The 23358-nt window shown below is 37.3% G+C and overlaps 1 protein-coding gene and 1 pseudogene across 1 annotated transcript in view; one reads left to right on the top strand and one right to left on the bottom strand.

Annotated features, from left to right (window-relative positions):
* The window catches only part of TMEM167A (transmembrane protein 167A), an 857923-nt gene that overhangs the window by 75124 nt on the left and 759441 nt on the right, over positions 1–23358 (top strand). The gene's annotated exons all lie outside the window — the stretch shown is intronic.
* On the bottom strand, positions 21189–21320 carry LOC126957843 (uncharacterized; annotated as a pseudogene).

Consider the following 23358-nt stretch of genomic DNA (forward strand, 5'->3'; position numbering starts at 1 on the left):
CAGATAGAGGATTTCAAATTAAGAATCTGGCCAGGCATGGTGGCTCACGCCTGTAATCCCAGCACTTTGGGAGGCTGAGGCGGGCGGATGACAAGGTCAAGAGATCAAGACCATCCTGGCCAACATAGTGAAACCTTGTCTCTACTGAAAGTACAAAAATTAGCCAGGCATGGTGGCATGCACCTCTAGTCCCAGCTACTCAGGAGGCTGAGGCAGAAGAATTGCTTGAACCTGGGAGGTAGAGGGGGCACTGAGCAGAGATTGTGCCACTGAACTTCAGCCTGGGCAACAAGAGTGAAACTCTGTCTCAAAAAACAAAACAAAAAAAGGACCATTGCATCTACAGAAACTAAGAAAAAAAGAACAAATCAACCTCAAAGTTAATGGAAGAAAAAATAACTAAAATCAGACAAGAATTGAATGAAATTGAGATGAAAAAAATTCATACAAAAAATCAATGAAACAAAAAGTTGTTCTTTGAAACAATAAACAAGATTGATAGACGACTAGCTATATTGAAAATGAAAAAAAGAGAAAATTCAAATAAACACAATCCTAAATGACAAAGATGACATTACAACCGATCCAACAGAAATCCAAAAGATCCTTAGAGACTTCAGAGACTATTGTGAAAATCTCCATGCACACAAATTAGAAACGCTAGAGGAAATTGATAAATTCCTAGAAACACACAACCTCCCAAGATTGAACCAGGAAGAAAGTAAAAACCTGAAAAGACTGACAAGTTTTTTTTTTTATTATTAAATCAGTAATTTTTAAAAACCCTATCAATCAAAAAAAGTCCTGTACCAGGTGGATTCACAGCCTAATTCTACCTAGGAATACATCTAAGCAAGGAGATGTAAGATCTCTACAAGGAGAACTATAAAACACTGCTGAAAAAAAAATCAGAGACAACACAAATAAGTGGAAAAACATTCCATGCTCATGGATTGCAAGGATCCATATTGATAAAATGGCCATATTGTCCAAAGTAATTTACAGATTCAATGCTATTTTTATCAAACTACCAATGACATTCTTCACAGAATTTAAAAAAAAAAAAAAAAACTATGCTAAAATTCAGATGGAATGACAAAATAGTCCAAAATAGCCAAAGAAATCTTAAACAAAAAGAACAAAGCCAAAGGCATCACATTGCCTGACTTCAAACTATAATACAAGGCTACAGTAACCAAAACAGCATGGTACCAGTACAAAAACACATAGGCCAATGGAAAAGAATAGAGAACTGAGAAATAAAGCTGCACATTTATACTCTCCCAATATTCAACAAAAAATAAGCAATGGGGCAAATACTCTATTCAATAAATGGTGTTGGGATTACTGGCTATCTATAGGTAGAAGATTGAAACTTGACCCTAATATACAAAAATTAACTCAAGATTGATTAAGGAATGTAAGACCTCAAACTATAAAAATCCTAGAAGAAACCCAAATAAATGCCCTTCTCTATATCAGTCTTGGCAAAGAATTTATGACGAAGTCCCCAAAAGCAATTGCAACAAAACAAAAATTGGTAAGTGGGACCTAATTAAACAAAAGAGCTTCTGCACAGCAACAGAAACTATCAAGGAAGTAAACAGACAGCCCACAGAATAGGAGAAAATATTCACAAACTATGCATCTGACCAAGGTCTAATATCCAGAATCTGTAAAGAACTTAATCAAATCAATAAGCAAAAAACAAATAACCCCATTAAAAAGTGGGCAAAGGACATGAACAGACACTTCTCAAAAGAAGACATACAAGCAGCCAATAAACATATGAAAAAGTGCTTACCCTTAGTAATCATCAGGGAAATGCAAATCAAAACCACAATGAGATGTCATCTCACACCAGTGAGAATGGCTTTTCTTAAAAAGTCAAAAAAAAAAAAAAAAAGATATTGGTGAGGCTATGGGAGAAAGGGGACACTTATACACTGTTCGTGGAAATGTACATTAATCCAGCCATTGTGGAGAGTAATTTGGAGATTTTTCAAAGAACTAAGAGTTGAACTACCATTTGGCCCAGCCAGTCCCATTACTAAGTGTATATCCAAAGGAACATAAATTGTTCTACCTAAAGGACACATTCACCTGTATGCTCATCACAGCACTATTCACAATGGCAAGAATATGACATCAACCCAGTTGCCCATCAAGGGATAATTGGGTAAAGAAAATGTAATACATATACACCATGTAATATTAAGCAGCCATTAAAAAGAACTAAATCATATCCTTTGCAGAAGCATGGAGGCAGCTAAAGGCCATTTTCCTAAGTGAACTAACACAGAAACAGAAATCCAATACTGCATGTTTTCATTTATAAGTGGGAGCTAAATGTTGAGTACACATGTACATAAAGATGGGAACACTGAAGACTCCTAGAAGGGAGAGAGAGGGATGGGGGCAAAAGCTAAAAAACTACCTATTGGGTATGCTCAGTACCAGGGTGACAGGTTCAGTTATACCCCAAACCTCAACATCACACAATATACCTCTGTGACAATCCTGCAAGTAACCCCTGTTGCTAAAATGAAAGCTGAAAAACGAAAGAAAGTAAAAATCAACATTAAGAAATGGATAAATACTATGCCATAGAAACATTGGAAATTCCATTATTATCATATTCCCGTATCTCCTCAATACCTTCTTCTTTCTCGTAGTTCTTGCCCTACAAAGACAATGAGTCCGATTTTAAAACTGCTGCTTTTAAGAAGGCCAGTAAAAATGTTTCTCACATACGAGAAGCATTCAAGCAAATAAGTCAGCCTTGGTTTTGTTAAATTTCTTAAAATGTTTTAAACTGTTTCCAAAAATGATATAACCTAGGACTGAAAATCAATATCTGCATTATATTTTCAATTTTGTACACGTATTTTGAAATTTGGTGGTATACGCTTTATTTCTCCACAAATAATGAAACCGTTTAACCCTGATTGAGCGATTTTTACAGTGAACCTGATATTTCTGAGGTTCTATTTCTCCACAAATAACAATGAAGTGGTTTAACCTTGACTGAGCAATTTTTGTAGTGAACCTGATATTTCTGAGGTTATATAATTCAACCTCCTTATTGACTGAGTAAGTGGGAAAAAACGAACACACAATCATACTGCAAATGTTGTATCATGAATCAGAAGAAAGCAACCTTAGACAACTAGTTTTCTCTGTGGAATAGAAACTCAAGAGGATGAAGAAACACATTTTTGTCACATTCATTTCTAAAATGTCAACGCACAGTGAGCTTTGATCATAAAGTCAAGGAGATAGGGCTTAGGAATAATTTGTTGCCCTTTTGACACACCAGCTATGTTAGATGTGATTTTACCTTTATACTTCCAGATGCATCACATTTATGCCCTACCCAGACTGGCTTATAGATTGAACACCTACATTTTTCTGAAAATGCATAAGATCCTGGTAATTTCATAGAACACTAAGCACACAACATACCTAATACAATCTTTGCTTTTGTACAATCTGTTCTGACCACTATACCATGTGCCGCAGGGACTTTGCTTACATATTCTAGAATGTTATTTAACCTAAAGATAAATAAAAGTCTCTAAAAGAGAGTACAGAGGCTGCATTCTGAGGCTCAGGTCTTACTTTGTTCTTGGGTGCAATTCAACCCACAGAAAGATTATTCACACCCACTCATAGGTCCAGCTGCAGTCCCACCACCAGCTATGTGCACACCCAAAATGGCCCCTTTGTGAAGCAGGAGAGGCTGGAAAGGAGGAACAGTATGTTCAGTCATTCTGTAACTGCTGGGTAAAAAAGTTCACCTTTAGTCCAAGTTTAAGAATGTTAGTGCCTATTCCATAGGGTTGTGAAAACCACAGCAAATTAAATGTCATTAAAAGAAAGTCACGTTTTAGAGCTTGGAATTCTTTATTTAAATTTTTGAGACTTCCTTGTAATGAAATTATTAACTTGTTATTCCAATCTATGTTTGCAGAAGCACTTTGTTGTCGATTTAGAGTATGTTACCGATGGGTAACTGGCCTAATAAGCCTGCACAAACTGTATGGAAATGTTAATGCAAAGTTGAAATAAAGCAAAAAGTACATTTATGTGGTATAATAGGCGCCAATTTTACATGCAAACGATAAAAAAAGTACTTTTACTGCAAGACCTAATATAAATGGCACTGACTGTAGAATAAAATTACTGGATACCACTTATTAAATTCCCAATTAGGAATGCCAGAACGCATTAGCTGACAAGCGTGCAAAACAACAGTGGACAAAATGTGTTACATCAGAGTTTTTCAACCAGGGCATTTACTGACATTTGAGGATGGAGATATATATATATATATATAGTGGAGCTGTTTTGTGAGTTGTAGTACATTTAGCAGCATCTCTAGCCTCTACCCTCAAGAAGTCAATAGCACTAATATACACTGAAATTGTGACAACCAAAAATATCTCTAGACATTGTCCCTGCAGGGAGTCAGGGAGGTCAAAATTACCCCCTGTTGAGAATCCTTGTTTGAAATCAAAAGCATTCTATAAATCTTGCAACATATGGCTCTAGTCATTTAACTGTAAAAATGTATGAGCAATACAAATAATAACACAAAACGATGTTACAACCACACGTAACTCTTCAGCTTGAGAATGTTATCCTTGGTCAATAGGCAATACATAATCTGGTAAATAGAGTCATATTTATCTGGATGGATTTTTATTTTTACGTAGCTGTATTGTCCACTTCTTCTGTATGAATAGATCTGAGCTCTTACAAAAGAGACATTTTCTCAACTTTTTACTTAATTTATGGGGCAAATAAAATGTGATCGCATTTTCAGTCTCATTCAGTTCTCTGAAGCCATCAATAAAACTGAACTGGGAAAATACAACTGTCATTGTTTTATACGAAAGTAACCTTATAAAATTTTGCCTACTTAGGACAAAAGGTAAGTAATCAATACACCATGCTGCATACAAGCTCTTCTCCTGTATATTTTGAGTTTAGTTTCCAACCTTACAATTTGCCTGTTTTTGCTGTTGTCATCTAATTTCTAGGCTTGTAACCAATGTCTTCTAAGACCCAGAAGTTCCCTCTAAACTCTCCCTTCCTTTGCACATCAGGAACTAGTACAATTTCAAGAAAAGTAAAGCATAGTGTTGGGGCAGGGGAGGGGGGAGAAAAGGGAGTTTACAAAAGGAAATATATAAAAAGGAGAATATTAAGATATCTGCTTCTTTTGCTGAGTAGAAAATGTGTTGTGACAGCAGGCGTTTGTCTCAGCACAGGCTTGGTGAGAGAAGAAGAGTTCCCACTCCAACTGCTCAATGGCACCCACCAGAGACTGGCTAAAGTCCCAAGTCTTTGAGAGCTCTTAGAATATAGTGTCACAGGAGAGGCCAGTAGGTTGTAGACATTTTCTCACTGAGAAGTCCAATAAGAATATTTTCATGAATGTTTCTTATTATTTTCTTGTATACGGGAATTCAGGCAGTGTCCAAACATTAATGAAGTATTCATCATACTGAGCCTGCTGCTTTCCTTAGCGGAAAAAGGAAAAGCCTGGCTGTCCTTGTTTACCCCTTCCTGGATGAACAGTAGAAAAAGAAAGACTCATTTCAATCTGCATTCAGGAAATAGAAGGCCTGAGGGCACAGAATATACAAATCTCCTGTATTCATAAACTTCTCAACCTACAGATTTTTACAAGCAGAACAAAAATTGTTTCTTTTCTGCATACAAAGAACAGGGCTTTACAGTTGTGTTCAGTCATTTCAATCTGTTCTCTCAGGGTAATTGCCAGGCTACAACGTGTTTGCTGTTGTCGTGCTTTGTCAACATACATCCTATCATTTCTGATTAATGAAAATTCAGTGGGAATATTATAAGTGCTGGCAAGAAGAGGTATGTATTTTCTTGAAAATAAAAATAAAGATAATAAAATAATTGATAGCCATAAAACTGGTGAAGGTGGGGTAGGGAATGAGTTATTTACAATCAGGAACAATTATATAAAACAAAGAATATCAAAGAATATTCACAAACAACTTGAAAAAGGTATTGTCTAACTGGTTTTTTATACTAGTTTTGCTATAAACATTTCCAACTGCCTGTCGGGTCTTTTGACCTAGAAGCTTGAATACAATTTTAGTTTGGGAGAAGAAAATCACGTTGTGTTTCTTTGTCTTATTTTGTTTTGTTTTGTTTTGTTTTGCTTTGATGGTCTAGTATCCATTAGGGGATGTAGAAGAGATATGATTGATGGTAATCAATTATTAGCTTGATCTTTGAACTTGCAGAAATAGTATGCCTCCTCCACCAGCCATATAATATTGGAATGTCCAAATCATTCACCAAAAAAAAAAAAAAAAAAAAAAAAAAAAAAAAACCAGCTATTAAAGGGAATAGTTTTCAAAACTTTATTTACCCTGCTGTGTTGTCTTAACTTGCCTGGCCTCAATTTCTGTGTACAGATCTAAGGACACAGCTTATATTCAGATTACCATGTGCTCGCTCACACTTCATCATCATATTCAGTATTCTGTGGTTTCTTCTTTGGAAATATTAGCTAAAAACAAACTCAGTATAGGCAGACCTGTCTCGTTGTGCTTGGCTTTATTACATCTAGCAGCTATTACGTTTTTTTAAATGATACATAATAACTATTTTATGTATTGGGTACATGGGACATTTTGGTAGCTGCATAAAATGTGTAATGACTCAATCAGAGTAACTGAGATATCCATCATCTTAAATATTTGTCTTTTCTTTGTACTAGAAATATTTGAATTAATCTCTTTTAGCTCTTTTAAAATATACAATACATGATTGTTAACTGTAGTCAGCCTACTGTGCTACTGAACACTGGATTTTATTTCTTCTATCTAACTGTATTTTTTGTGGCTATTAACCAACTTCTTTTCATCTCCCACTCTTCCCTACCCTTCCCAGACTCTAGCTACCACCATTATACTCTCTACCTCCATAAGATCCATTTTTTAACTACCACAAATGAGTGAAAACATGCAGTATTTGTCTTTCTGTGTCTGGCTTATTTCACTTAACATAATGTCCTCTGGACTTATTTGTGTTGCTGCAAATGACAATATTCCATTCTGTTTTATGACTGAATACTATTTTCATATATATATGAAATACATATATGTATATGTATGTATATCATATTGTCCTTATCCATTGATGTACACTCAGGTTGATTCCATATCTTGGCTATTGTGATTAGTGCTGCAATTAAACACAGAAGTGTGGATACCTCTTCCACACGCTGATTTCATTTTTTACAAGTTGAAGGTTTGTGGCAACCCTGCGTTGACCAAGTCTATCTGTGCCATTTTCCCAATAGCATGTGTTTACTTTGTGTTTCTACATCACATTTTAGTAATGCTCACAATATTTCAAACCTGTTAATTATTATCATGTCTGTTAGGATGATCAGAGATCTTGGATGTTACTATTGTAATTGTTTTGGGGTGCCACAAACAGTACCCATATAAGATGGCAAATTTAATTGATAAATATTGTGTGTATTCTGACAGTTCCACTGACTGGCCGTTTCCCCCTCTTTCTCCTTCCCCTTGCGCTGCCTTACTCTCTGAGACACAACAATATTGAAATTAAGCCAATTAACAAACCTGCAATAGATTCTAAGTGTTCAAGTGAAAAGAAGATTCGCACATCTCTCACATTAAATCAAAAGTTACAAATGATTAAGCTTAGTGAGGAAGGCATGTCGAATACCAGGTTAGGTGGAATACTAATCCTCTTGCTCCAGTTGAGCAAGTTGTGAATGAAAGGGTATGTTCTAGAAGAAAATTAAAAATGCTACTTCAGAGCTAGTCATAGTAGTTTACTCTTGTAATCCCAGCACTTTTAAAGGTCAAGGAGGGGCAATCACTTGAGACCAGGAATTTAAATGGTCTGGATAGAAGACCAAACCAGCCAAAACATCCCCTTAAGCCAAAACCAAATTCAGAACAAGGTTCTAACTGTCTCCAGCTCTATGAAGCCTGAAAGAGGTGAGGAAGCTTCAGAAGAAAAATTGAAAACTAGCAGAGGTTGGTTCATGGGATTTAAGGAAAGAAGCCATCTCCACAACTTTGTGCAAGGAGAGGTTGCAAGTACTGATGTAGAAGCTACATCAAGTTATCTTGAAGATCTAGCTAAGATCACTGATGAATGTGGCTACACTAAACAACAGATTTTCAGTGGAAACAAAACTGTCTCCTATCAGAAGAAGATTCCATTTAGGACTTCCACAGTTACAGAGAAGAAGTCAATACCTGTCCTTCAAAGTTTCAAAAGATAGGCTGACTCTTGTTACAGAATAATGCAGCTGGTGACTTATAAGTTAAAGCCAATGCTCATTGCCATTTCCAAACTCCTAGGATCCTTAAGAATCATGCTGAATCTATCATGCCTGTCCTCTATAAATTTAAAAAAAAAAAAAAACACAAAACCTCTGTAACAGCAAATCTTTTTACAGCATGGTTTACTAAATGTTTTCAGCCAATTATTGAGAGCTACTGCTCCAAAAAAAAAGAATTACTTTCAAGATATTACTGCCCATTGACAATGCACATAGTCATTCAAAAGCTCTGACGGAAATGTACAAGAAAATTAATGTTTTTAATGCCTACTAACACAACATCCATTCTGTAGCCCATGGATCAAGAAGTAATCTCAGCTTTCAACTCTCAATGTTTAAGAAATACATTTTGTGAGGTTATAACTGCTTTTGCTAGTGATTCCTCTTTGGATCCATTGAAAACCTTCTGGAAAAGGTCCATTGAAAATCTTCTGGAAAAAGTCCATTGAAAACCTTCTAAAAAAACTTCACCACTCTAGATGTCATTAAGGATATGCTTGATTCATGGGAGGAGGTCAAAATCTCAATCTTAACAGGAGTTGGGAAAAAGTTTATTCCAAACTTTGAGGGATTCAAAACTTCAGTGGAGGAAGTCACGCAGATGTGGTAGAAATAGCAAGAGAACTAGGATTAGAAGTGGAGCCTGAAGGTGTGACTGAGTTGCTGCCAATCTCATGATACAACTTGAAAGAATGAGGAGTTGCATCTTAGGGATGAGCAAAGAAAGTGGTTTGTTGAAATGGAATGTACTCTTGTTGAAGATTCTGTGAACAAGGTTGAAAGGACAACAAAGGATTCAGAATGCTCTATAAACTTAGTCGATAAAGCAGCAGCAGGGCTTGAAAGGATTGACTACAATTTTGAAAGGTAGGTAAAATCTTTCCTGAAGAGTCCATTGATGTGACAAACTTCATTGTTGTCTTAAGAAATTGCCACAGCCACCCCAACCTTCAGCAACCACCACCCATCAACAGCGAGGAAAGACCCTCCACCAGCAAAAAGATTGTGACTCACTGAGGGCTAAGATGGTCATTAGCATTTAGCAATAAATTATTTTTTAATTAAGTTTTGCACATTGTTATTCATAATGTTATTGCACATCTAATAAAGTACAGTACAGTATAAACATAACTTTTATTTGCACTGGGAAACCAAAAAATTTGTGACTAATTTTACTGTGATATTTGCTTTACTGTGGTGGTCTTGGCTAGAATCCACAATATCTATGAGGAATGCCTATATATTTGTAAAATTCTTTCTTGATAGCAAGATCCCCTCTCCTTCACTTCGATAGCCTGTATTCAACCAATTGCCAAATTCCATAGATTTTTACCTCTGAAATATCTTTACGATAGACCCCATCTTGTACTTCAATGATTAATTCCCAAAATTATTTTGTTTCACCTTCAACTGGGCTTCCACATCTCTGAATACTGCCCACTTCTTTCCTGCATTCACGTGTCAGTTCTTCATACGCACACTTTCAGTCATGTGCAAAATCCCTACTAAAATACATGAATGTCTTCTAACTACCTAATGACATTAAATAGAAACCCATCCTGCTCATTTTCAAAGGTGCTAACACTGTAACCTCTACTTCAGGCCTTGTACCACTCCAACTTCATCGCTTAACTCTGTCTGCAGTTTCTCTGTTCACCAGATTGCTAGAACATTTCGATTACCTGAGCAGGCATGGTTTTATACCTGATATTCTTCTGCTAGGGAATTTCTTTGTTGCCTGTTTTAACCTACCAAAACATTATTTATATTTCTAAATCCATTTCTAATGTCTTGTCTATTTTCCCAATTCCTCCCAAGTGTAGGTGAACGCTCTTTGATTTTGCAGTGATTGCTCCCTGTGGAGTTTTCTTTGTACTCTTTTATGGCATTAACCCCACAAACACCACCTTGTACCATAGAATGTACCTGTGGCTCATGCAATATGTAGACCATCAGCTCCTTCAATGTAGCAACTGTAATTTATTCATCTTTGTGTCTTCTTAGTGCCTGGTACTTAACAGGTACTTCGTGAATATTTATAAATTTATAAATGACTCAATAAAAATTATGGTTAGGAGCTTGAAGAAACATGCAAGTATTCATTCATTCATTCAATAAATTTTTTGAATATATATACATATATATATATATATATATATCTCCCTTGCCAGAAACTCTTCTATGATACATTTCATTCAGTGCTAAGAATTTTTCCCAGATGGAAGCAATTAATATGTATTTGCCAATAATGAACAGAAAGAAGCCAACTCTACTTTTAGAATAATCAATCTACAACATAGCTTTCACCAACAAATCTGGCAGATATAGTTTCTCATAATGTTAAAATATGTAAATGAAATTAGATCGCTCCATGTGTTAATTTAAGCATTATCTCCGCATAAAAATCATGGTATACGGGTGTAAGTTTTCACCTTCCAGGATATGCTTGATGCAAAATAAACATATAGCTGTCAGTTCACAGCTTTGTATGATTGGTGTTGGAAAAACTGTAAAATTAGATCTGTTAGCTTTATAACACACTAGATAATGGTAAATTTACACTACAGTAACAGTAGGCATGCAGACTGGGAATATATCTTCTTTGTGAAAACGACCATATCATTGCACTTACTATTTTTTGCTGGTATTTGTGTGAATGATTGAAACTGAGCTATCAGACATCAAAAAAAATGGTATAGCTGTACTTACATGCCCAAATACACATATGCGTACATGCAAAATTTTATAAATTACAATTTGTTAGCGATTGACTGTCACATGGAACAGAGACTGGGTTATAAGTTCCAGCTCTAACTATGCCAAACTCAGCTTTATTTACTAGCAGCACAATCCTTCAAATCAATTAGTTATTCTCAATTTAATTTAATGAGGTGAAAAATCACATAATCAAAATTAGCTTTGAGGAACTTCTGTTTCTGGCCAATATGGAGTAACAGGGACTGGATTTAACCCCCTGCCAGAGACAACCAAATCTAGACAACATATTTGGCACAACGGATTTTAGGACACTGGACTTCAGGCAAAGAAAAACAGTGATCCCTGAGGATGAGAAATAAAGAAAGTGATTCTTAGGATTGCCCAGCTTATGTCTCAAGAGTTTCCAGATGATGCTATGGACAGGGGGAAGCAAGGTGGAACTTGAGGTTCCCTGAGTTGAAAATAAGGAAGCTGAGACTCTACAGAGACCAAGAGGGTATATTTATCAAGACAGAGGACTTAATAGAAACCTGCATAGGGAAAGAACCCTGGATATCTGAAGAGGTGTCTCTGAAATATTCAGCAGAGTTTATATCAATGCAAAAATGTGAGGAAATTACCCAAGTCTATGGGACAGAACCACCTGTAAGAATAACAGGGAACAGTTTTTGAAACTCAAAAAGGACAGAGGATTGTCCTGTTCTCACCACCCAGACTAGAGAGCCTTATAATTGGCAAAGACATTCAGGTAGAACACTCAGAATGGTCTTGATTCAGTAGTGAGGAATAATTAGTCCTAGATTAAACATACCTCTGGTCTGAAAAAATAAAAAAGATGGGGAAAAAAAAGACCAGGTGCTGTGGCGTATGTCTGTAATCCCAGTAGTTTGGGAGGCTGAGGCAGGCAGATCTCTTCAGCGCAGGAGTTCAAGACCAGCCTGGACAACATGGCAAAACCCCATGTCTACAAAAAACATACAAAAGTTAACTGGGTGTGGTGGCACATACCTTTAGTCCTAGTTACTTGGATGGCTGAAGTGGGAGGATCACTTGAGCCTGGGAGGTCAAGGCTGCAGTGAGCCATGTTTGCAACACTGCATTCCAGCCTGGGTGACAAAGTGAGCCCCTGTCAAAAAAAAAAAAAAAATTAGCCAGAGCCAACAAGGCAAAATTCACAATGCCTGTCACTTAATCAAAAATTAGCAGGCATGCAAGGAACAACAAAAATACGAATCATAAATAAAATGAAAATTAATCGAATCTGACCCAGATATTAGAATTATCAGACAAGTACATTGAAATGATTATTATAACCATATTCCATACGTAAAAAAAGTAAGTAAAGACATGAAAGACATAAAAACACACAAATAGAAAACCTACAATATGGGATATAAAATATACACCAAATGGATTAATGGCAAATTAACCACTGCACCCAAAGTAACAAAAAGAAAAAAATAGTAACAAAGATCAGATAGGAAATCAGCAAATATAAAAAACTAAAAACAAACAAACAAACAAAAAAACTGCAGACAAAAATAAACACAACTACTGCTGGTTCTTTGAGAGAATCAATAAAACTGATAAAACTGTAGTCAGGCAGGTCGGGAAAAAAGAAGACAAAATTACCAGTATCAGAAATTGGAAAAATGACAACACTACAGATTGTACAGATTAGTCAGGTGGAAGATATAAGATTAATATGCTAAAACCAATTTTAGTTTTATATATTAGCAATAGGCATTGGATATTATAATTTTAAAATAATAATATAGACCAGGTGCAGTGTCTCACGCCTGTAATCCCAGCACTTTGGGAGGCCGAAGTGGGTGGATCACGAGGTCAGGAGATCAGGACCATCCTGGCTAACACAGTGGAACCCCTGTCTCTACTAAAAATAAAAAAAAATTAGCCGGGTGTGGTGGTGGGTGCTTGTAGTCCCAGCTACTCTGGAGGCTGAGGCAAGACAATGACGTGAACCTGCGAGGCGGAGCGTGCAGTGACCTCCCCACTGCACTCCAGCCTGGGTGACCAAAAGAGACTGCGTCTCGGGAAAAAAAAAAAAAAAGTAACAGGCTGCCTTTAAAATTCATGTGGAAATGCAAACAACTTAATATTGTCAAATACAACTTTGAGAAGCAGACCAAAGTGAGAGGGTTAACATTAACTACTTTCAAGATTTATTGTAAAGCTGCATCAATAAATACAGTGTGGTACTAGCACACAAATAGATCAATGGAATGGAGTAGTTATTGCATAAATAGACCTCCACATATGGACAACTGATTTTCAACAAAGATGCAAAAATAGAGAATGGATTGTCATTTCAGTAAGTAGTGGCTGGAACAACTGAATACCCATATGCAAAAGCGTGAACTTTGATACCTAATTTATATCATAATGAAGTTAATGCAAGATAAATTATAGACCTAAATGTAATACATAAAACTATAAAATTTTTAGAGGAAAGATGAGGAAAAAATATATATGATCTTGGGTTGGACAATAATTTCTTAAATATCAATCATTTATCAGTGAAAAAGATATTGGTAAAGCAGACTTTACAAAATTGAAAACTTCTGCTCTCCAAATGACATTCTTAAAGAATAAAAAGAAAGTCATAGACTGGAAAAAAAAATATTTGCAAAGCCTATTTTTGATAAAAGACTTTTATTGAAAATATAAAAAGAACATGCAAAATGCAATTTAAAAAATACAAATAGTGCCATCCTGGCTAACACGGTGAAACCCCGTCTCTACTAAAAAATACAAAAAACTAGCCGGGCGAGGTGGCGGGCGCCTGTAGTCCCAGCTACTCCGGAGGCTGAGGCAGGAGAATGGTGTGAACCCGGGAGGCGGAGCTTGCAGTGAGCTGAGATCCGGCCACCGCACTCCAGCCTGGGTGACAGAGCGAGACTCCGTCTCAAAAAAAAAAAAAAAAAAAAAAAAATACAAATAGTTCAATTAAACAAATTAAATAAATGTAAGTAGATACTTCTCCAAAGAAGATACGTGAATAGCAGATACATATACGAAAAGATTCTAAACGGTGTTAATTGTTAGAGAAGAGCAAATTAAAACTACAATGAGATGCATACCTAATAGGATGACTATAATTTAAAGGACTAACCAACTGTTGGCAAAGATGTAGAAGAACTGGTATTCTCATACACCACCAGTGGGAATCTATGATGGTCAACCACTTTGGAAAACCACTTGACAGTTTCTTAACAAGTTAGCATAAACTTAGAATATGATCTCGCCATTCCACTCGTAGATATTTACCAAGATAAATAAAAACAAATGCCCACACAAAGACATGTATAGAAATGTTCCAAAAAGCATTATATTTGTAATAGCCCACAAGTGGGAATGACACAAACGTTCATCTCAAAGTAATTATGCTGAATGAAAGAAGCCAAACAAAAAAGTACACACTACATAATTCCATTTATATAAAACGCTAGAAAATACAACTAATTTGCAGTACAGAAAGCAGGTCAGTGGCTGTTTGGGAATGGGGAGTGGTTAATGAAGAAGAATGACAAGGGACACAAGAAGATATCCAGGTGTTAGATATATGTTCACTATTTTTACTGTGATGATGGTTTCATAGGTGTATACATCTATCAAAACTTTTCAAATTGCATATTTTAACTATATACATTATATTGCTATCCGATAAAGTTTTTTAAGTTATCTTTGAAAACCCACTAACTTGCCCCTATGCTATAATAAACATACATATATTATGTATGCAGTACAGACATTCTTGTGCAGAGTAAACTATGGAAACCAAAAAAGTAGATTTACAAAAGGACAAATGGAAAGTGTGCATCCAGATACTGAGGCATTCAAACCACTGAGCTTATAAACTCAATGATGAAGAGATGGATAGGGTGAAGAATTCAGAAACATTCTTCTGGCATGCAAGGTTTAAAAAATTCCATTATAATATAAAACTAATAACTTGAATACATGTTACTAGATGTGTTTGTTATTGCACAAGATAATAGAATCATAAAGTTTTGTTGTTTGTTGGCATATATTAAAATTGTTTATAAGATGAGGCTTCACTGCAATTTCTGCCTATTTGGATGAATATAAAAATCAACTTCCACCCCAAAGGTCTTGTCTTTGCCTGTTTTATGCTGTCTTAACAGAATACTACAGACTGAGTAATTTATTAGAAACAAACTTATTTGGCTCATGGTTCCAGAGGCTGGAAAGTCCAAAATCAAGGGACCACATTTGGTGATGGGCTACTGACTGCGTCATAACACGGTGGAAGGCATCACATGGGCGAGAGAGTGAGAGAACAAGGCTGAACTCATCCTTCTGTCAGAAACCCACTACCGCAATAAGTAACCCACTCCTGAAATAATGACATTAATCCATTTTTGAGGACGGAGCCCTCAAGACCTTATCACCTCTTACAGGTCACACTTCTCAACAGTACTGCATTTGGGATTAAGTTTTCAACACAGGAGCTTTAATAATACATTCAAACCACAGCAAGCCTGGATAGACTAGTGGGAAAGTCACTATGTAACATTTATAACACAATGTTGTTATGGCTATACAGAGGCAATTGATTTTGCTAGGGACAGAGGATTTGATAAAGCTGTAGAGAGGAGGTGAAATTAGAACTGTATCTTGAATTCTACGTTGATATTTTCTAAAAAGGGAAGCAAAAGCTTACTTCAGAAAGAAGTGCCTTTCCTTGACCAAAAGCAACCTTGAAAATAATGAAGTTGGCTGGACAAAGTGGCTCATGCCCGTAATCTCAGCACTTTGGGAGGTAGGCGGATCACAAGGTCAGGATTTTGAGACCAGCCTGGCCAACATGGTGAAACCCCGTTTCTACGAAAAATACAAAAATTTAGCCAGGTGTGGTGGTGCACACCTGTAGTCCCAGCTGCTTGGAAGACTGAGGTAGGAGAATCACTTGAACTCAGGTGGTGAAGGTTGCAGTGAGCCGAAATCGCACCATTGCACTCCAGCCTTGGTGACAGAGTAAGACTGTCTCTCAAAAAAGTAATAATAATAATAAAGAAGTAGGGACTCCAAAAATATGTCTTTTGAACTGCCCCCAAAGCTTTTAAACTACTATTTCCAAGCCTTGCATTGACTACCATATTTTGAGTTTTATATGTATTATCTCACTGTTTCTTGACATTAGCTTGGCAAAAATGAATGATATATTCCCAATTTATAGATCTGAAAATACATACATCACTTTATGCTAAGGTACAATGTGATCTTAGAAGTTTACGGCAAGAAATATTTATTTCCTGGTCACATTACAGGTCTACATTGTGAATCAACTGTTTCTGTGCTCAACATCTTCTCCTGTTTACTGAGACCAAAGCTGAAGGAACAACCCTTACCTATGACACACCAGTACCGATCTTTTCACAAAGGAAAAGACCAATATTAGTGCCATAAGATGGCTCTTAGAGCTTCTGTTCACATTATGTTGGCTAAATGTTACATGGCCAAGTGTACTATAATGGAGGGATGTCTAATCCTCCCTCAGAGAGACGTACCATGAGCCATGCAGGCATGGGAAGGGATGTGTCATTCTCTCACTATGAGGACCTACAAATATATTGAACCTCATGGAACTAAGACTTTAAAAAGTTGGTGTAATTTGCAGGTCATGTAACAGAGCCACCCAGGTTGCAGTGCAGTGGTGTGATCGTGGCTCATCGTAACCTTGAACTCCCAGCTCAAGTGATCCTCCTGCCTCAGCCTCCTGAGTAGTTGGGTCTACATGCACACACTGTTATGCCTGGCTAATAATTTTAATTTTTTTTAAGAGATGAGGCCTTGCTATATTGCCCAGGCTGGTCTTGAACTCTCAATCTCAAGTAATCTTCCCAGCTGACCTCCTAAACTGTTGGTATTATAGGCATGAGCCACTGCGCCCAACAACAATGAATTCTGGGCAACAAAGCCCAGAACCTAGGCTTTTTACATTCCACCTAGTTTCCCCTTTCATGGGTCTTGAAAAGGCAAGACTGATTGTGATTCATCTTAATTGTAGGAAATGCTCTTTGGAGGGAACAGGGAATCTAAAGAGTATGTTGTTGTAGAAAAGAGAGAAAGAATGATACATACATAGAGGTACAGAGACAGAGACCCACAGATAGGAACTGCGGAGAGATGCAGACAGATATTGATAGCTTAGTCTTCCCTCATTCTGTAGTTATAGAAGAGGATAAATTCGGAATTTCTCTCTGAATTTATGATATGCCTCCCTAAATATGGAGAAAAATATCAATAAGAGTCTGAGGAGTCATGCAACACATCACTTGGCATTTATTAAATACACCGTGGATAAAGCACTAAACTAAGTTCTCCAGAAAGACGTCAATCAGGCCGGCCATGGTGGCTCATGCCTATAATCCCAGAACTTCGGGAGTCCAAGGTGGTTGGATCATTTGAGGTCAGGAGTTCGAGACCAGCCTGGCGAACATGGTGAAACCCCATTTCTACTAAAAAAAAATACAAGAATTAGCAGGGTGAGGTGGTATGCACCTGTAATCCCAGCTACTCGGGAGGCTGAGGCAGGAGAATTGTTTGAACCCAGGAGGAAGAGGTTGCAGTGAGCCGAGATCACACCACTGCACTCCAGCCTGGGCAATGGAGTGAGACTCTTTCTTAAAAAAAAAAAAAAAAGAAAAGAAAAGAACAGAAAAGAAAAAGAAAAGAAAGACAACAATCAGACTGCAACCCATATGCAACAATATGAGAATGCATACAACCCAAACAACAAATGCTTAAGCCCTATAAGGGCAATTTCAGAAGAGCTGCTAATTGGGAAGTTATCCTCAATGCAAGTTAAGCTCAACTAATGTCAATTTTAAACAAGAGTTTGCAAACATGACCACATGGCTCCTCTTGCCATTCTGCCATGAGCAGTTCTTGCCCCTCTGGGTTTACTTCCCTGGAGTGCTTTAGTATACTAGTATTTCTGTATTAAAACTGAAGGAAATGCAATGCAGAGAAACTGGTCCCCTTGCCTAGAGCTGTAACATCAATCAATGGAAGAGGGTAGACTTCAGTAGTCACTGAGTCCCAGTCATCCTCTTCTGTCCTTGGAATGGTTCTGACAGAATGTCACTTGCCCAAAGTCAAACTTCTTTGAGATATTTCTTCTAAAATCTTTGTAAGGTAATAATTGGAGGAGACTGCATGCAGCAAAGAAAAGAAGATAATTATTTGGCATTCTACACATGACAGAACTAATTAATTGTCTGTCCTTTTTAAAGAAATGCTGTCACTTTAAGTCTGCACTTAAGCTGTGTTTTAAGAAGCTGGTTGCTAAGTGTATCTAAGGAAACCTGGCAAAAAACTGTTTGTAAGTACATTTTATTTTACCTTATATAGAATATGTCAAATACCAGTTGGCAGAGGTCAGGAAAGAGAAAATACATAAAAGATCAGATTTTTAAGATTGTATAGTATGATTCTCAGCTTGAGCACAGCTGTGTCCACTGGTGAGAGTTAAGATATGTCAAGGCCATAGCTTGGGAACTACTGGGAAATCTATGTGCATGGAAGCCTAATGGGACCCCGAGGAAATAACTGAACCTGTCTACATTGCTGGGGTTCAGACATACTCGCACAGTTCTGGAAAACTGAAAGGCCAGACAGAAGTGTATCAGCAGGAGAAGAGTAGGAGGGTAGGGAGTGGGCTGATAGCAAATGTGTTCCCCAAAAGACAGCCAGCATTCACACTGGCTCAGAGAAAATACAATGGAACATGTATTCACGTAAATGCAGCAAGGGGGCTATAATTACAAAATGAAATTTCAATTTCTCAAAGGCAGGTGCTATCAGTGTCCTGCTTCATTCACCAACAGCCATGGTGGACATTCCCATGCATGCTGACAGCCCATCGTGGACATTCCCGTGCATGGCCGACAGCCTTTCAGAGCCTACATGTCTCTGTTCAGTCTTGGGGCTTTCTGCAGAGTTGTGGGAGCTCGTTCAGTGCTATGGGATGGCCCCAAAATGCTGGAGATTTAACCTCCAGGGACATCCTTTAACAAGTGAAATATGAGAGTCAGTGGATAAATACCCAACCTTCCCAGACACCCAGTAGGAGAATTCCGAGTCGTATTCTAACCAATATTTCAGAGAGTTCCTGGTAGGATAGAACCACTGTTCCTCCATACACACAGTGTTTAATACACCTTTGTTGGTGCTTCCTCCTCCTCTCTCTCTCTCCACTCCTTTACTTTTGCTTCCTGCAAACACTTCACAAATAAACCACCTGCTCCCACATTCTTGCCCCAGAGTCTGACTTTTGAGGAATCTAATCTAACTGAACTCAGTGTCTCATTGGGCCTAAATAACTCAACTTTTGAACTCCATTGAAAGAGTGTAATACAAAGAGTAAAAAGACTTTATCATCCACTCTGCCAGACCACCTCAAATCACTGGTACCATGAAGATTCAAGGTGGTCACCAACAAATAAATGCACACCTACTAGGTAAGTGAGAGAGAACAGAGTCCTTGCTAGACATTTCCAAAGAGCACTGGGGTACAATATGAGCTAAAGAGCAGAGGCAGCCCTCACTACCCTCTTGGGGTGACAGGTGCCACTTAAAGAGATCAGCTGAGGGATGTGAGTCAGTGAAGATTAGCGGCATGTTAAGGTCCCAGAGGAGGAGAGAAATATAGGGAAATGTAAATGTAAGTGTATTTACTCCTATGTTGCTTAGATAGTGAATATTTTGAAATTATAAATGGTAATTGGGAAAAGCAAACTCTGACACAGAAATGAAAACATTCTGTGTCTTGTTATTGATCAAGGCAATTGTGGTTATTTCTTCCTGGGGGCCAGGTTTTAGGAAATGAGTGTTGAGCAGATCACAGGCAGCAAAACATAGAGAGCTAAAGAGAAAATAGGAAGTAATGAAGAACCACCCAAGTAGTGTAACAAAGAAGAGAAGAGTCACTGAGAGTATTTCCAAAACTGAGCTTTTGGTGAAGGATTATCTCCAAAGTTAAGGCGAGAAACAGACGCAAGAGATTAAAGAGAAATCAACGTAATAATTAAAACAACTAAGAAGTAGTTAGGTGAGCTACTAGTATATAAGTTTAAATTTCCAATTTTGAAGGAAATGTTGCATTTAGAAATTGTTAAGTTTTGCTTAGCAGGAACCCAAAAGCCATAAAGGAGATAAACATGTTTCACCGTACCAAATAAAAACATCTGTTGGGAGGCTAAGGCAGAAGAATTGCTTGAACCAGGGAGGCGGAGGTTACAGTGAGCCGAGATCACGCCACTGCACTCCAGCCTGGAGGACAGAGCAAGACTCCATCTCAAAACAAACAAACAAAATTGTAGGCTTTTTTGTTTACAAAAAACATTACACCCAAAATAAAAAAAAAATTATTCGAATGCCTAAAATAGTTAATTTATGAAGAGCTTTTGCAAGCCAATAAGGAAAAGATAAGAAAACTAATTTTAAAATGCATCTAAGGATCCCACTGGATAGTTCACAGAGGAAACCCTAGTATCAATAAATATTTAAATGAGATATTTCCCTCGATGGCCCTCTATGCCTCTGCATGTCACTGCTGCTTTAGCATGGACTCTGGCCTGGGCTGCCAGTCATTTGGTCCCCTTTGATGGTTTTCTCAGGCCCTTCTTGTAAGAGGAAGACATTTAAGAAATTCTACTCTTCCTGATCCAGCATCAGGGTGAAAAAGATATAAGACAAGCACAGCTTTCTACTTCTAAGATTGACAGTATCTTATGACACAACTCCAGTTACTTTATTAGCAGTCTATTTTATCTGCCTCACTTAAAATGCTACTGGTGCTTACATCTAAAAACAATTTCTATTATATATTCAGATCTTATTCTTGCCTTATAAATTACCCTATTCTAGCATCAAGGAGGTGTATAAGGAAGAAAACTCCACCTGTCACCTTAGCGTCAAAATTCCTAGACTGCTACAAATTTTAATAAATGTATATTCCAATTTTATGAGATACAGAAGTATAAATCAACTTAAGTCAGCAGTTTTTTATTTATCATTAATTTTTATTTTCTTACTAACAAAGTTTAGTTTCCATACAGACTGTCCAAAAAATGCCAATCCAAACTATATTTCAATAGTTGTATTGGGAAAAGTTTTCAATTAGCAGTAATCATGCCTCAGATGGAGCTCGTTGGTCATAATACTGCCACTGAGCAAAGCTAAGGAGGTTTATTTTACTTTGATTTATTTTTCCATTCTGTATGGTTTAAATGTTTCTTCCCTCCAAAATTCATGTTGAAATGTAATTCCCAATGTGATAGTGTTGAGAGATGTGGACTATTTAAGAAGCACTGGGTCATGAGGGCTCTGCCCTCATGAATGAATTAATCCATTCACAGCTTAATGGGTTATCAGGTAATGGGACTGGTAATTGTATAAAAAGAAGAGGGATCTGAGTTAGCATGTTAGCATACTCATTCTCCTTGCCGTGTGAGGTATGCAACCTCAGGACTCTGTAGAGTTCCAACAAGCAAGAAGGCTCTTACTGTGCCCCCATGACAATGGACTTCCAGCCTTCACTGTGAGAAATAAATTTCATTTCTTAGAAGGCAGGCTAAGATGCTAATACAAATGTGAATTTGTGGGCAAACATATGCAATTTAATTTGAACTGAGATCTTTCCTCCACATCTTGGTAATGAGCTTAGTAATAACCCAAGTCTCCTTCAGACCAAACCTTAGACCTCAAAATCCAAACAACAAAACAATTGCACAAGGAGAGAATCACTCTACAAGCAAATGCATTTCTCAGTAATGAATACTCTGTGGTATACAACTGGACAAAAAGAGGGATTCAGCCAGAGATAATATGCTCAAGGCTGGGTATTATTAGCTAGTTCATTCATTGCATGAAAAGGATTGCCTCTGTGGCCACAAATAAATTCCAGATCCTCTGATGTCATGAAGATTTTTTGTCTTCTTGAAAAAGAGACAGTACTAGAATTCCACTCTATTGATTTCCAACTCTAAAAGGACTCTTGAAGTAAAGATATGGACAGAGGGTCTTGCGCAAAAAGGGATGGTTAGATTTACCTACTGTATTCTCTCCCTACCATTCTAAAACAAGGTTTGCTATAGGTTGTCAAATATATACACAGGCTATACATTTATAGCATATATCAGAACTAGAAGGAAGTAGCTTACCTAAGCTAGAAGACATGGAGGAAGTTAGGAAAATTGCTACACTAGACTCCATCTTTCCAGGCTGCTGGACCTTGACCTACATCATCTCATCTCTGAGATGAGATAATTTATGCTTAAGATAATTTATGCTTAATGACACTGCCTCTTTCTTTCTGTGTCTTTGAAAATAGAAGAAAAAAGACACCCAAGAGAGATTCCATGAAAAATTGAAATATATTTAATGCATGGTTATTGGCCTATATATGTCCAAGGTCTATTTAGTTCAAATTGCTAAGTATCTTCACTGGTTCTCAAGAAATCCCCAGCTTTGGTTCCACTGCTCTGACTTTTCTGTACCATTTTAATTGTTCCAGTGAGATGCTGCACAGTGAATAGCCAAGCACTGAAAAACCAGCAATTTGCCGATTTGACCATTATAACCAAACAAGAAATACAGAAATATTCCCTACTCAAAGCAGAAAAAAATATATATTTCTTATAAATAATGCAGTTTTAAGTATTCTGTTATAAGAAACAAAAATCAGACCAAGACATTTTTATTTCTTTATTATTATTGATGTCATTGTTGTTATTATTATTGATCTATTTGATGTAACAGGGACAGATGGAGATGTTGCCGGACAGTTCTCCAGGTGACCTTGGTCTTACTCAGTTGTCCTCCCTTCCCCACTTGTAGTTCTCAATAATAAATGTAGAATTTGCTGAGAATGCAAAACTCTGAAGTGGGGGGTACTGAACAGAATAGCCCAGGCTGTGTTCCAGGGACCCCTAGAAACAGGATATCCTTCACTGATTTAATTCAGTGTGTCATTAGCCCTCAGGTTATAAAACCTACATCAGGCTGGGCGTGGTGGCTCACGTAATCCCAGCACTTTGGGAGGCCGAGGCAGGTGAATGACCTGAGGTCAGGAGTTCGAGACCAGCCTGACCAGCACGGTGAAACCCTATCTCTACTAAAAATACAAAAATTAGCCCGGTATGGTGGCACATGCCTGTAATCCCTGCTACTTGGGAGGCTAAGGCAGGAAAATAGCTTGAACCAAGGAGGCGGAAATT

Source organism: Macaca thibetana, chromosome 6 (assembly GCF_024542745.1).
Source record: "Macaca thibetana thibetana isolate TM-01 chromosome 6, ASM2454274v1, whole genome shotgun sequence".
Classification (NCBI taxonomy): domain Eukaryota; kingdom Metazoa; phylum Chordata; class Mammalia; order Primates; family Cercopithecidae; genus Macaca; species Macaca thibetana.